This window comes from Musa acuminata, chromosome BXJ2-5, assembly GCF_036884655.1.
Source record: "Musa acuminata AAA Group cultivar baxijiao chromosome BXJ2-5, Cavendish_Baxijiao_AAA, whole genome shotgun sequence".
In the NCBI taxonomy this organism is placed as follows: Eukaryota; Viridiplantae; Streptophyta; class Magnoliopsida; order Zingiberales; family Musaceae; genus Musa; species Musa acuminata.
The window spans coordinates 25352839-25368261 of NC_088342.1; positions in this window are offsets into that span (position 1 = coordinate 25352839).

Genomic DNA, 15423 nt, shown 5'->3' on the forward strand with positions numbered 1-15423 from the left:
TGCAAGAGAGGACGATGCACCGAAGAATCGGATGAAGCGCCAACCAATGACGTGCCGGGCAACAGAATGTCAATTTGCGTTATAATAATTGTCTAGATCGGAGTAGAGTGTTTGCTTGTGTGTGCAGGATTAACTACGATAACCAAAAAACACAAAGCGAGAATACCGGAGTCAAGTTCGATGGACGTTTAAGAGTCCGAAGAATCGTCGGAGATGCTGCCAGAACCAACCGAGAAGAAATCGGGAACCTGTCGGAATTTTCGGAAGTTCGCCGAAGAGATCGTCGGAGGTTCACGGAGATCACCGAGAAGGCTCGGCTACTCATTAAAGTCATCACAAGTTCGGGAGCTTGCTAGAAGCCCGTCGGCAGAAAGTTCGTCGGAAAGCTCGCCAGAACAAGACTCGACGTTCGCGGTTGAAAATTTGCTTAGGATGTGTTTTGGTTATGTAGTCCACTTGTAATTAGGATTAGGATTAAGAGATAATCCTATATCCTGGTTAGGGGCCAACTGGGCCCAAAGTCAGAGTTGGTTTAGGCTAAACCAGCGAACTAGAGAGCCAAGATTGAAGCCCAACTAGTGGCTGAAAACACTGTAGTCGGGCTGAAAACACTGTAGTCGGGCTGAAAACACTGTAGGCGGTGGCACCGCCTAGCTGGGCGGTGGCACCGCCCACCACCCGAGAGCCAAGCGGTGACACCTCCTGGCTGGGCGGTGGCACCGCCCAGCACCCGAGCCCTGGGCGGTGGCACCGCCTGGCTGGGCGGTGGAACCGCCAGCACCGGGAACCCTAAGAGAATTCAAATTTTGGAGCCCAAAATTTGAATCCTCTTGAGGCCTATAAATACCCCTCAAATCTCAGCTGAGGTTACAACTTTTTGAGCAGCAAGTGTTTGAGAGAAAAGCCTTAGAAAAGTGTTAGCTTGTCTTGTTTTCAATTTGCTAGTGTTCACCTCCTTCTTTCTTGTTGAAAATCTGTAAGAGAGTGAACCGCTTGTAAAAGTTGTAAGAGGGGTATTTACCCTTCCATTTCAAGAGACTTGCTAGTGGAAGGTGGGAGCCTCATCGAAGAGGGGCCTCGCAAGTGGAGTAGGTCATTTGACCGAACCACTCTAAAATCGGCGTGATTCTTGGTTTGCATTTCATTATTGCTATTTACATTATTGCAAACCTTCTTATATGCTTTAAGTTCCTTATTACTTTTGCTGCACATATTTAAGAATACGTTTTCAAGATTAAAGCTTTTCAAGTTCCGTTCTTATTGTACGAAAGATTTTACTAAAACCGAAGTTTTAATCCGCTGCACTAATTCACCCCCCCCTCTTAGTGCCACTCCGATCCTAACAATTGGTATCAGAGCCACGGTTTTCTACTTTGGTTTAACACCCAAATAGAAATGGCTCTTTATGGCTTTCAAGAGGGTCACTCTCTCATTCGTCCTCCCTTTTTCAATGGGACGGACTACACTTGTTGGAAAACTCGAATGAGAGTTTTCTTACTTTCTTTGGATTTGAATTTATGGGACATAGTCGAAAATGGATTTGAAATGTCTTCTCTCCCAATGAACCATTGGAATGATTTGGAGAAGAAGATGTTTTCTTTAAATGCAAAGGCTATGAATGCCTTATATTGTGCACTTGACAAAAGTGAATTTAATCGCGTTTCGATGTGTGACTCGGCTTTTGATATTTGGAGAACTCTAGAGGTCACTCATGAAGGCACTAGCCGAGTGAAAGAGTCCAAAATCAATATTCTTGTGCATTCTTATGAACTTTTCCGGATGAAACCAAGTGAGTCCATCGGAGACATGTACACCCGGTTCACGGATGTCATCAATGGACTCAAAGCTCTTGGTAAAAGTTTTTCTAATTTTGAACTAGTCACTAAAATCTTAAGATCCCTTCCAAAAAGTTGGGATCCAAAAGTTACGGCCATTCAAGAGGCCAAGGACCTTAAAACATTCCCTCTCGAAGAACTTATTGGGTCTCTAATGACCTACGAAATGAACAATGTGGCAAAAAAGAAACTCGAGAACAACCTTCCAAATGATAGGAAGGATTTGGGACATAGAACACATGAATACCACTCGAGCATAAGCTCAAGTGATGGTGAACTTAAACTACAAATGAAACAAAAATTAAAAAGCAAAAAGAATGGAACTACTTGCTTTGAACGCAAGAAGAACAAAAGTTGGGATGAATTGAGCTCTTCCGAAGACGAGGAGAAAATCAAGAAAGGCGAGGTGGCAAACTATGCCTCACCCTCTTTCAACAATGAGGTAATCAAAATCCCACTAATTCATTTCGAAATTACATAATACTTTCTTGAGTTATTTTTAATTTAGTTTAGGATTAATTTTCTTGAAAATTGCTTGTGTTATGTTAATGCAATAAAATGTTAGATATAAATATAATGCTTATACACCTAGTAAGATTAATCTTATATATGTGCTTGAGAAGCAAGAATTTGTACTTTGACGATTTCCATATTGATTTTCAATGTCGATGCATGACTTTTGAATGGAAGGTTTTATGATTTTTTTTTATGAACCTTATCTTTGGTTTTCAAACATGATGTATAGTTTTGACATAAGAACAAAAATTTGAAGCATGCTAATATAAAGTCAATCATATAAAGTAAAACTAAAGAAATTTTAAATATCTATAAGAATCATTCAAAATTATGTTCAATAAAACCTTACTTGATGTTGTAATGAAACTATTGAAAGTTTTGATGCTATGATTTGATGATTTTATGCATGAGATTGTAAAGTTATACATGATGATTTTTTGGTCTTGATGGTTTTTATGACAAAATTCATTTTTCGATCCTAAATGTTGATGCACATTTTTATCTAGCATAAATGACATGAATTTAAATAACTAAAAAGAGAAAAGCATTGTTCTTGAAAATTATTTTTCTCTATCTTGTTGATTTATATGAATCCCTTGAAAATGATTTTGGTTTGATGATTTGAATTACAAATGAGTTATATCAAAATCATGATATTGATTTGACTTGAAGTAATGAGTTGAAATCATTTTTTTTTGGAATTATGTGTTGCACTTTTTTATCTTGATGATCTTTGATTTTTTTTTGTTTTAAAACGATGATGCATGGATTTGAAAGAAAAGGAGATGCATGCATGGAATCAATCAATAAGTTGAAACAAAAGGAGGAAAGATTTTTTATTGAAAATTTTCTTTTTCTCTATCTTATTGATTTATACCTAAGAGACCAATAAAATTATTTATGTCATTTTGAATCTCTTGAAAGAAATGTTGAGATTTTGATGATTTAGACGATTTGAATTTGAATGAGTTTTATCTAAAATCATGATCTTGATTCTGTGATATTTACAAATTAAGATTTATTATGAATCAAGATTTTTCATTAATCGATCTCCTAAGATTTTCTTTTGATTATTAATGGGTAGGTTTTTCAAAAAGAAATCATGTCTTCTGGTATTCACATGTTCTAATCCTTCATGATAAAATTTTTATGTAATTCCTTAAATTCATGAAATGTTTATCGCATCACCAATTATTTTCTTCTTGATATTCCTTTTTTGGTGATATAAAATCATGCATGAAATACTCTTGAGATTATTTTGATGCATACAAATGAAAAGTTATGATCATGCATGGTAGGATGCAATTTGACAAATTAATACCATTATGATTTGAAATATTTATAATTTGGAATGATGCATGCAATACTTATGCCTTTTATTATGATAATATATGTGATGTATTGCATATGATGTGAATCATGAATGCTTTAAATGATAAATGTCTTGATATCATGATTGATGATTTTGTTCTATGCATAAGATTTTTAAAATTATGCATAATGAATCTTGTAATTTACAGATTATCGATTTTCTTTTTACCATAATGAAAGTGCCTTATTGATCCTTGTCATAATAAATCTAGCACTTTCGGTTTTAAACATGATACATGTTTTTATTTGACATAAAAAAAAGGGAGGCATGCTTGAATGAAATAAATTACATGAATTGAAGCAACTAAAAGAGAAGAACATTTTTCTTCTTGAAAATTATTTTTTCTATATTATTGATTTTGATGAATCTATTTGTATTATTTTTATGAATCTCATAGATTATGAAAATGATTTGAATTTAATGGATTTTATTGAAATCATGATCTTGATTTCTCACAATTTTCTATTGAATGAATCAAGTTTGTTTTCTATTTAAAAGGATATTTATCAAAATTTTCATGGTCTTTTAGTATTCATGATATTGATAATTATATTTTGAAACTCTATGTAAATCAAGATTCTTCATCATGATTCTCTCGTTTTATAAAAGAGGAGATGTTCTATGTGAATCATAAGATTTTATATGCATGAATTGAGATTCTTTTTGCTATTAACTAGCAAGAAACTTGTTTTTGTAAACCATGACATGCTACTTGACATCTTGATAATTTATAACTTGAGTTTTCTTTTTGAATCAAGATTGTTTCCTATCATGTTTTCTATCTACAAAAGAAGAAATTTGTCAAAAATGATATATGTCTTTTGACATTCATTTTTCATCTTTATTATTTACCCTTATCATGATTTGAATATTATAGTAAAGAGAAATGAATTACATGATTGTATTGTTATTCTCTTCTATTTGACACTGACAAAGGGGGAGCAAAACTTGCTAGATAGCAAATTTGCTAGCTTGCACAATTTGAAAAGAGGCAAAATAGTCCATCTTGCACATCTCAAAAGATGTAAAATTTTGCTAACTTTTTATGTGCAAAAGTTGATAGCTTGTATACTATAAATTTGCATACCAAAAATACAATCTTGTTTATCTCAAGATGCAAAACATACTAACTTGCACTTTGCAACGGAAGCAAAATTGCTAGCTCAAACATTGCAAAGGAAGCAAAAATTTGCTAGCTTACAATTTGCATATTTCAAGAAGCAAGAGTTGCTTTCTTGAACATCTCAATATTGCTAGCTTGCATGATGTAGAACTTGCTATCTTGAACATTACCAAAAGTGCTATCTTATATGCTGTAAAACTTGTATATCTAAAACTTGATAGCTTGAATGTCCCAAGCATGATGCATTACTTGCTAAATTTTCTATCTTCAAAATTGCATGATGATAAAAATTTAATATTATGTTTTTCATGCAATGGTTTGAACCCATATAATAAACACATAAGAGTAGCTACTTCTCCTTTTTGTTGATGACATAGGGGGAGAAGTATATTGATGACTTCATGCATTGAATTAAATATTTTATATATTTGCATGATAGTTTAAATGTTTTTCATAACATGTGATGAATGTTACTTGGATTTGGGATAATCCAAGTGTTCTATCAATGGCATATTGATAGGGGGAGTTTAGTTAAACTCCGGGGAGTTAAGGTTAACTCCGTTAGTCATCAATTAGTTGTCATCATCAAAAAGGGGGAGATTGTTGAATCTCGGATTTTGATGATGAAACTAATTGATTGTGTTTAAATGTTTGACTACATTTTGAGTGATACAGGTCTACTCGATCAGGATTAGACAATTAACGCAGGAGGAATTGACGTTGCGTTGGAGGAGATCACGTCAGGATATTGGATGGCAGAAGGCTTCGGGCGTCGGGCATCGGGCCAAGGAGAGCGAAATTGCGCCAAGGATATCGGGGTTGCGGAGGTCAACCGCCGATTGGGCAACAAGCTGCAAGAGAGGACGATGCACCGAAGAATCGGATGAAGCGCCAACCAATGACGTGCCGGGCAACAGAATGTCAATTTGCGTTATAATAATTGTCTAGATCGGAGTAGAGTGTTTGCTTGTGTGTGCAGGATTAACTACGATAACCAAAAAACACAAAGCGAGAATACCGGAGTCAAGTTCGATGGACGTTTAAGAGTCCGAAGAATCGTCGGAGATGCTGCCAGAACCAACCGAGAAGAAATCGGGAACCTGTCGGAATTTTCGGAAGTTCGCCGAAGAGATCGTCGGAGGTTCACGGAGATCACCGAGAAGGCTCGGCTACTCATTAAAGTCATCACAAGTTCGGGAGCTTGCTAGAAGCCCGTCGGCAGAAAGTTCGTCGGAAAGCTCGCCAGAACAAGACTCGACGTTCGCGGTTGAAAATTTGCTTAGGATGTGTTTTGGTTATGTAGTCCACTTGTAATTAGGATTAGGATTAAGAGATAATCCTATATCCTGGTTAGGGGCCAACTGGGCCCAAAGTCAGAGTTGGTTTAGGCTAAACCAGCGAACTAGAGAGCCAAGATTGAAGCCCAACTAGTGGCTGAAAACACTGTAGTCGGGCTGAAAACACTGTAGTCGGGCTGAAAACACTGTAGGCGGTGGCACCGCCTAGCTGGGCGGTGGCACCGCCCACCACCCGAGAGCCAAGCGGTGACACCTCCTGGCTGGGCGGTGGCACCGCCCAGCACCCGAGCCCTGGGCGGTGGCACCGCCTGGCTGGGCGGTGGAACCGCCAGCACCGGGAACCCTAAGAGAATTCAAATTTTGGAGCCCAAAATTTGAATCCTCTTGAGGCCTATAAATACCCCTCAAATCTCAGCTGAGGTTACAACTTTTTGAGCAGCAAGTGTTTGAGAGAAAAGCCTTAGAAAAGTGTTAGCTTGTCTTGTTTTCAATTTGCTAGTGTTCACCTCCTTCTTTCTTGTTGAAAATCTGTAAGAGAGTGAACCGCTTGTAAAAGTTGTAAGAGGGGTATTTACCCTTCCATTTCAAGAGACTTGCTAGTGGAAGGTGGGAGCCTCATCGAAGAGGGGCCTCGCAAGTGGAGTAGGTCATTTGACCGAACCACTCTAAAATCGGCGTGATTCTTGGTTTGCATTTCATTATTGCTATTTACATTATTGCAAACCTTCTTATATGCTTTAAGTTCCTTATTACTTTTGCTGCACATATTTAAGAATACGTTTTCAAGATTAAAGCTTTTCAAGTTCCGTTCTTATTGTACGAAAGATTTTACTAAAACCGAAGTTTTAATCCGCTGCACTAATTCACCCCCCCCTCTTAGTGCCACTCCGATCCTAACACGAAGGCGAGGTCGCACCTTCCCGGCGCCGCGGTGAGGCTCCACTCCCACGCTATATCCCCCCGGACCATCGCGACCGGCCATCCCAGCTGCCCCGAGGAAGCGCCGCGCCAGATCCCCGCGCATTCGGACCCAAACCAAGCCGCGTCGGCCCCGAGGCCACGTAATATAGTTGTTTCCCACAATATTTTTGGCGCTAGAAGGAGGGCCCGAATGTCGAACGATCAGCAGATCCACTCTAGCGAACCCGCAGCCATGAGGTCGCGTCCGGTCAGCACCCTAGAAAATCATCCCCCGCATGATGATCTCCACGACGAACGCCCCGCCACAACGTCGGAGCGCTACTGGCGGCTGTTCAACGACCCGGGTTTGTCGCCACCCGACGCCCCTGTTGGCCCGCCGCCTATTTCGCCCGAAGCTTTCCATGATCTCGCTCACCAAGTCCGAGCGCTGGCGGGCGTGATGCAGACTATCATCCCGCTCATCTCCCAACCGACGCCCCCACATGCAACCCAGCCTTTGCAACAGCGTGAGCCCCCCGCCCGGACGCACGCGCCTCTCCCCGAGCATCCTATTTCACCTCGAAACCAAACAGCCCGGCTCGGGGACCGAGAGGAAGAAGGCACGTCGAGTCGCCCAGAGCCTGAGGTGCACCTCTTCAATCAACGCCTCGACGAAGTACAGCAGGAGGTTCGCAGGTCAAAGGGGGGGCTCGGAGCGGACGGATACCAAGGGTCACCGTTCGCACCCGAAATACAAGATCAAGTGATTCCACCACACTTCCAGCTCCCATCGCTGGACGCCTATGACGGTGCCACTGACCCCACGGATCACGTAGCCACATTTCGCGCCCAAATGGCGCTATATGGAACTTCTGACGCCTTGATGTGCAGGGCGTTCCCAACGACCTTGAGGGGACCGGCCCGAAGACCGGGACCATCTCTTCCTTCGATCAGCTCGCCCGAGACTTCGAGCTCAACTTCCTGGCCTACGCCCTTCCAAAGCCGTCCGTGGCGTTACTCCTCGGACTCAACCAAAGGGAGGACGAGACCCTCTCCCATTTCGTGAACCGTTTTACAGCGTAGATCCGAGGGCTCTCAGAAGCTCACCCTTCTCTATTGATGCAGGCATTCATGATAGGCCTGCGGCCCTCCAGGTTCTTCTGGTCTCTGGTGGAGCGACCCCCCACCACGGTACCCGAGATGCTCCAGCGGGCGAGCTAATTCGTCGTCACGGAGACATGGATGGCCAGGAGGCGCGAAGAGCACAAGAGGGTCAAGCCGGAGCCGCCTCGACAGCAGCAACCCATTGCGTCTCGGCGTAGGTTGGACAGATCCGACCCACTGGCATTGGGGCCCCCTCTTCCCGCCTTGAACTCGTCCCGAACGGAAATATTCCTCCACATAAGGGAAAAGGGACTGCTCAAAGAGCTTTACACAATGAGGAGTCCGCGGGCGCTGGCGGACCAATCGAAGTACTACCGCTTCCACCGGCAACATGGGCATCACAGTGAACAGTGTCGGGAGTTAAAAAGGCAGATCGAGGAGCTCATTCGTAGGGGACACCTCGGCCAGTACTTCCGACCAGACAAGGAACTTTTACCGCGTCCGGAGGGTCCCATCGAACGACACATCAACGTAATAGTTGGCGGCCCCGCGTCTGGGGGGGATTCCATGACCAAAAGGAAGGCGTACGCCTGAGCCGCTCCGGCCGAAGCTCCTAGGCACGGGCCCGAGCCTAATGTCACCTTCTCGGCCGGAACATCCGAATAGACCGAGCACGACGATGCGCTCGTGATATCAGCCAAGATAGCCAATGCATAAGTAAGAAGGATCATGGTCGATACCGGGAGCTCGGCCGACATACTCTACTTCGACGCCTTCCAAAAGCTCGGCTTATCCAGAGATAACATGAAGCCGATACTCTCGATGCTCACCAGATTCACCGGTGATTCAATCTCACCGCTAGGGGCAATCACTTTACCCTTGACCCTGGGAGCCCCGCCGAGGTCGAAGACAGTGATGACCACCTTCTTAGTGATCGACCTCCCCGCTGCATACAACGCCATTCTCGGCCGGCCGATCCTCAACAAAATCAGAGTCGTCGTCTCAACCTACTACCAAACTGTGAAGTTCCCGACCCACGCCGGGACTGGAGAGGTCACGGGAAGCCCCCGAGAATCCAGGCGCTGCTACTTGACCGTCGTTTCGTTACACAAGAGGGCTAGGGTCGAACCACCGTTGGTGGACCCCCGAGAGGCGAAGAAGCCAGCCCCCCATCCTAAGCCGAGGGGATCCACCATCGACGTGCCGCTGCTAGAGGATCGGCCAGACCAGACGGTTAGGATCGGGTCGGAGCTACCCGAGAAAGAACGAAGGCAGCTCGTCGGCCTCCTACAGAAGAATGCCGACGTCTTCGCCTGGTCGCCATCCGACATGACGGGCGTCGACCCGGAGGTCGCACAGCATCACCTCAATATTTCACCCGACGCTCGCCCGGTAAAACAAAAACCCATACGGCAGCCCCTGATCGGCAGTTGGCCATACGAGAAGAAGTGGGTCGACTTCTGGAGGCAGGCTTCATAGAAGAAGCCGGATACCCGCGATGGCTTTCCAATGTAGTCATCGTCAAGAAACCTAATGGAAACTGGAGGATATGCGTTGATTACACCAGTCTCAACAATGCATGCCCAAAGGATTGCTATCCCCTTCCAAGAGTCGACCAGTTGGTCGACGCTACGGCCGGGCACGCCCGCCTCTCGTTTATGGACGCCTTCTCAGGATACAACCAGATCAGAATGGCGTCCGAAGATCAAGAGCATACCGCCTTTCTCACCAGCCAAGGGGTTTACTTTTATAAGGTCATGCCCTTCGGATTGAAAAACGCCGGGGCTACATGTTAGAACCCTTACAGATTCTAAACTTGGGGTTGATCTCTTTAGGGGATCGGCCTCCTTGGAACTCTATAGGGGTTCCTCCCTCCAAGTTGCTGCTCAAAGGCTGCAGAAAAGATTCATCTATTGCTTATCAAAAGAGAAGGAATACATGGCTATTTATAGGGCTTCTAAACCCTAACTCCTAATAGGACTCCTACTTAAGACTCTTACTTCTAACCAACTCCTAATAGGACTCCTAGTCAAGACTCCTATTCCCTTACAACTCCTAATTCTTCTCTAAGAAAACACCTCCTACATGAATGCCCCTCTCAATTAGGACTCTCCTAGCTAGAGTCCTAATAGAATGTCCCTCTCAATTAGGACTCTCCTAGCTAGAGTCCTAACAGTTTTACATGGATGTCCCTCTCAATTAGGACTCTCCTAGCTAGAGTTCTAACATTTTTACATGAATGTCCCTCTCAATTAGGACTCTCCAAGCTAGAGTCCTAACAGACCCGCCCTCTTCAAATCAGCCTTGTCCTCGAGGCTGATGATTCATGAATTCTGGGAATTTGATCTTCAAGTCGTCATAGTTCTCCCAAGTGGCATCTTCTATTGGTAGGTTCGCCCACTGTATTAGAACTTCATTAGTGGGTCATCGTCGTCGAGTCACGATCCGTCGATCAATAATGGCACTTCATTGGGTCTGGAGTTCTCTTTGGGTAGTCATATTTGGTGGGTGGCTTTGGGCTATCTCCAAGCACCTATTTACAACTGTCTCGCCGTCGATTTGTGAGTGATATGCCATACTTATTTTCAATTTAGTACCCTTATAGTGTAATTCTTTTGAGTCCCAATTGTAATGAGCCTCGGAGCTTGGTGCTTCCTCCAATTTTTTTATAATCTTACTAGTCTCTGAATCTTCCTGCCATTCCATCTTAATATCCTTAAGAAAGTTGCTGGTCGGAAGTGAAATGGCTGGAACTTCAGCTTGCTCGGGTAGCTGCGAAAGCGCATCTACAAGAACATTCTCTTTACCCTTTTTGTAAGTTATTTCATAATCAAATCTAAGAAGTTTTGTTACCCATTTTTGCTGCTCAAGGGATGATATCTTTCGCTCTAAAAAGTGCTTGAGGCTTTTATGATCGATTTTAATTTGAAATCGTCGACCAATCAAGTAGGGTCTCCACCTCGTTGCTACGCACACAATGGCAAGCATCTTCTTATCATATGTTGACTTATTTTGATGGGAGGGAGATAATGCCTTGCTAGTGTATGTGAGTGGTTGACCATCTTGCATGAGAATGGCTCCAATTCCGACTCCAAATGTGTCGGCCTCAATAATGAAGGGTCGGTTGAAATCTGGTAGTGTTAGCACCGGCGTCGTCGTCATGGCTGCCTTAAGTTTCTTGAAGGCAGCGGAGGCTCTGTCCGACCATTGGAAGACATCTTTTTTCAGTAAGGAAGTAACTGGTGCACTAGTCTCTCCATAGTTTTTCACGAACTTGCAGTAGTAGCTTGTTAAACCCAGAAAGCCATGTAGCAATTTTATGTTTCTCGGGGTCGGCTAGTTTTGCATTACTTTAATTTTGAAGGGGTCCACTATCACACCTTCCTCTGATATGATATGTCCAAGATATCCCACCTTTTGTTGAAGAAAGTAAAAATTCGTAGTGGCCGCTGTATGTTCGAAAGGTAGTTTTCGGTATGACTTCTTCGTACACTCGTATTTGATAATACCCGGATCGAAGGTCCATCTTTGTAAAGATTTGTGCTCCCTTTCATCTAGCAATTCATCTACTACTGGAATAGGGTATTTATCCTTGATGGTTATTGTAACATCCCCCATTTTTGAAAATTTAGTAAAATATTTGTTTGTAAAAATAAGGATTATTTAATAATTATTTTATATTAAATAATATTATATGAAAGTTTATGGCTAAGGACCTAAGAGTAAATATTAAAATTTTGATATGATTTATAGAATATTCAGAATTGAGTAAATAAAAAACAAAATAAAACAAAAAAAAAAATATAGTGGACATGTGTCACTAGCTAACCTAAGGTTGGTGCCACTTATCTTTGCTCTAAAGATGACACCTAGCCCCTTTCATGCATGCATGACACCTTGCAACTTTTGCATTAGCCAAAACCCAAATAATTAGATGAAAAGTTAAAGAAAACAAACCTGAAGAGTTGCAGCCAACGTGAGTTTGAGAAGAGAAGGGAAGAAGAAGAAGAAGAAGAGGAATTGAAGAAGAAGATTTGATTGAGGTTTTGCATCAACTCCCCCCATTTGGGAATCAAATTTGTTTAAGGCAAGTGTTCTAATCTCTTCCTACAGAATTCCTAATCTCTGTGTTCCTTTTAATTCTTCATAAATGCAAAAGATTTCAGCTTAGTACCAAACCGTTCTTTCCTTTGATACAAAGCCATGAATCTGAAATTTTTCGGTAATCTGACTTCTGTACATTGTTTTCGGTCTAACTTTTAGCACTAAACTCTGATTTAGGTAAAACCTATTCCATTTGAAAGTAGACTCAAATATCTTTATTTTGACACTAAGATTTAATGATTTGGAGTTTAAATGCCTACTAAGACTTCTGTTTCAATTAACCCTACAGATTCTGCAAAATAGAGACTGAAATTTCTGACCTCTTGTTGCTTAACTACTTATAACTTTCTGCTGTGAACTCAGATTCATACAAAGTATGATTTATTCGAAGCTAGACTCAAAATGCTTTCTTTATATACCTGATTTGAAATTTTCGGAGAATAATTGCTAACTAAAACATCTGCTTTCATCGACCCAATGAATTCAGTAAAACAGAGCAAATATTTTCAGACCTTTGGCTACGAAATTATCTGTAACTCCCTGTTGTAAATTCCAATTCTTGTCAAACTTAATTTTCCTAAAATTAGATTGATAAAGCTTTCTAATGACACATATTTTGCATAAATTGGAGCATAATTGGTTATCGAAATAGTTCATACAATGTCCCTATCAAATTCTGCCAGAATCGAGCTTTGGTCGATTTCGGCTCTCCTTGTTTCTTCTCTTTGGAAATCGATTTCGGCAAACACTCTTCAGTTAAGCTTTACATTATTACCTTAAATTCCTGTATACTTTTGTCCTTTATTTATTTGTCTGCAGCTATCATCTAAAGTTCATGTTTTCAGCGTAATGATTCGGCACATGCATCCCATTGTTCCGCATTTGCTTTTGATATGTGCCTCTTCCAGTTTCATTTCTTTGGATATTGAATTCATCTAACTTTCTTATTTCAATTGAGCCATATGTGATTTCTTGAAATCCTTGTATACTCCTGCTTTTGTTTCCTTTTAAATCTGAATACATTTGTGAAAGATTCTGTTTGTATCGTATTGACTCGAAAGGCATATGTACATTTCGTTGTTCCGCATGTGCTTCTGATATGTGTCAATGTTATTGTTCATACTACCCTTTTGTACTCTGGTGTCTTGTGGGATATTGTGAACCTTTGCCAGAAATGGTAAAGGGAGTTATGCTTAGAGCCCGCGATTGCTCTGCCGGCCCCATTGACTTCACTCAGACGTGGGTGGATGGAGCTCCCTGACGTGGGAGACTTATGCTTGGTGGTCATCCAGAAATGGATGGACCATATTATGTTATGATCCCACTTCACCTTCTATCTGTTTGATATAAAATTCAGAGCCGACCTAGCACTTGGGCAGGGTGAGAGGGCTCGAGTAGGAAAGGGCTACCCGTGGATGGAGTCGAGAACTCATCACGGCGTGGAGCCACCACTGAGTTAATCCTCACATGCAGTATGCTAGAGTACGACGTTTGAGCTTCTATTTCATATTTGTTCTTTGATATATTCTAAAATGCTTCTTATGCTTCCGAAATATTTCCATATGCCATTGATACGTTCTGAAGCATTTCATTCACCATTGATATGTTCCGAATATTTTCATATGCCATTGATATCTAAAATGCTCTTTACGTCCTTGTTATGCCTTGAAATTACCATATGTCATCAATATGCTCCTTATGCCAATGATATGCTCCAATTTCCTTTCTCCTATTGTTATGTCTAATGCCTGTTTTTGAACGAGGTAAACCTTTGTGATTTTATATCAAATGAGATGACTTCAAATGAAGACTTGTATTTCTACTTTTGTATCTTGATACTAAGCTTGCTTGAACTTCTCCTATCGCCATGGATATGTTAGACGCTTGCTGAGCTCTTTATGCTCACCCCGTTGCTATATAAATTTTTCAGGGTAGCTTGTCACGCACTGAAAAGCTAAAATTGGGTTAAAGCAATGAAAGGCTAGAAGATTTTTTTGAGCTAATCTTTGTTGGATGATGGTTTTTGTTGTATAGTAAACTTTACTTCTGATGTAATGTTAAAGATCTTTTGATACTTATGTGTTGTAAAATGTCAAAGGACCGCTCATGTGTATGGAATGATAAGTTTAATATGTGTAAGGATAAGTACTCATGGTAAATAATTATCTTTTTGTGATTGTATATACTTCTATGATTATGGATTTGTGGTGTAGTTGATGTTTAGTTGAGTTGTCTTTGGATTTTGTGAATCTCTGAGCGAAGTGGATTATGATTATGTAATGTACAGGTTTATGAATTGTGAATAGTGATAGATTGAATGATTCTTAGTATCCTCAAATTGTTAGATTGGATCCTGGATTAAATTGATGATCAATTATAATATTATTGATTTTTTTTAGACAGGGTCACACTTCCTGAATGTGATAATTCAGGGGGGGGCGTGACAGAGTGGTATCAGAGCATGATTTGAGGATTTCTAAGAATTTTGATATGCTAGATGTGTAATAAATTTTGAGGTTTAGTGATTTCTATTTAGAGATTGATCAAAAGTTTTCTTTTGTTATTTTTAGGAAGCAAGGATGACGAGGTCATCTGGTACTCCTGTTGCATCTACTTCTGATCAATTGAGTGGAATTATGAAAACTCTAGAGTCGATGACACAAGTAATGCAATAACAAGTCCGACAAGGAAGAAATGATGAAGTTGGGAATTCAAACTAGACTGGGTTGGGAATTGAACAGTTTAAGAAGCTTAGTCCTCCCAGTTTTAGTGGTGAGCCTGATCCAATGGTAGCAGAACAATGGATGATGCGGATGGAGAAAATATTTGATGTTTTAAATTGCCCAGATGATAAGAAGGTTTCTCTTGCTACCTTCATGCTAGAAGGAGAGGCTGAGCACTGGTGGCGAACCATGAAGAGGATTTCTGAAGCTCGACAAGAGCCAATCACTTGGAAGGTATTTACAGAAAAGTTCAATGATAAATATTTTCCGGATTGTATCAGAGAACAGAAAGAATTGGAGTTCCTGAATCTCATCCAGGGAAATTTGACAGTAGCCAAATATGAGTCTAAATTCACCGAGCTCTCTAGATTTGCCACACATATGATTGATGATGAATATAGGAAAGCAAGAAGACTTGAAAGAGGATTAAGGCCGGCAATAAGAAGCC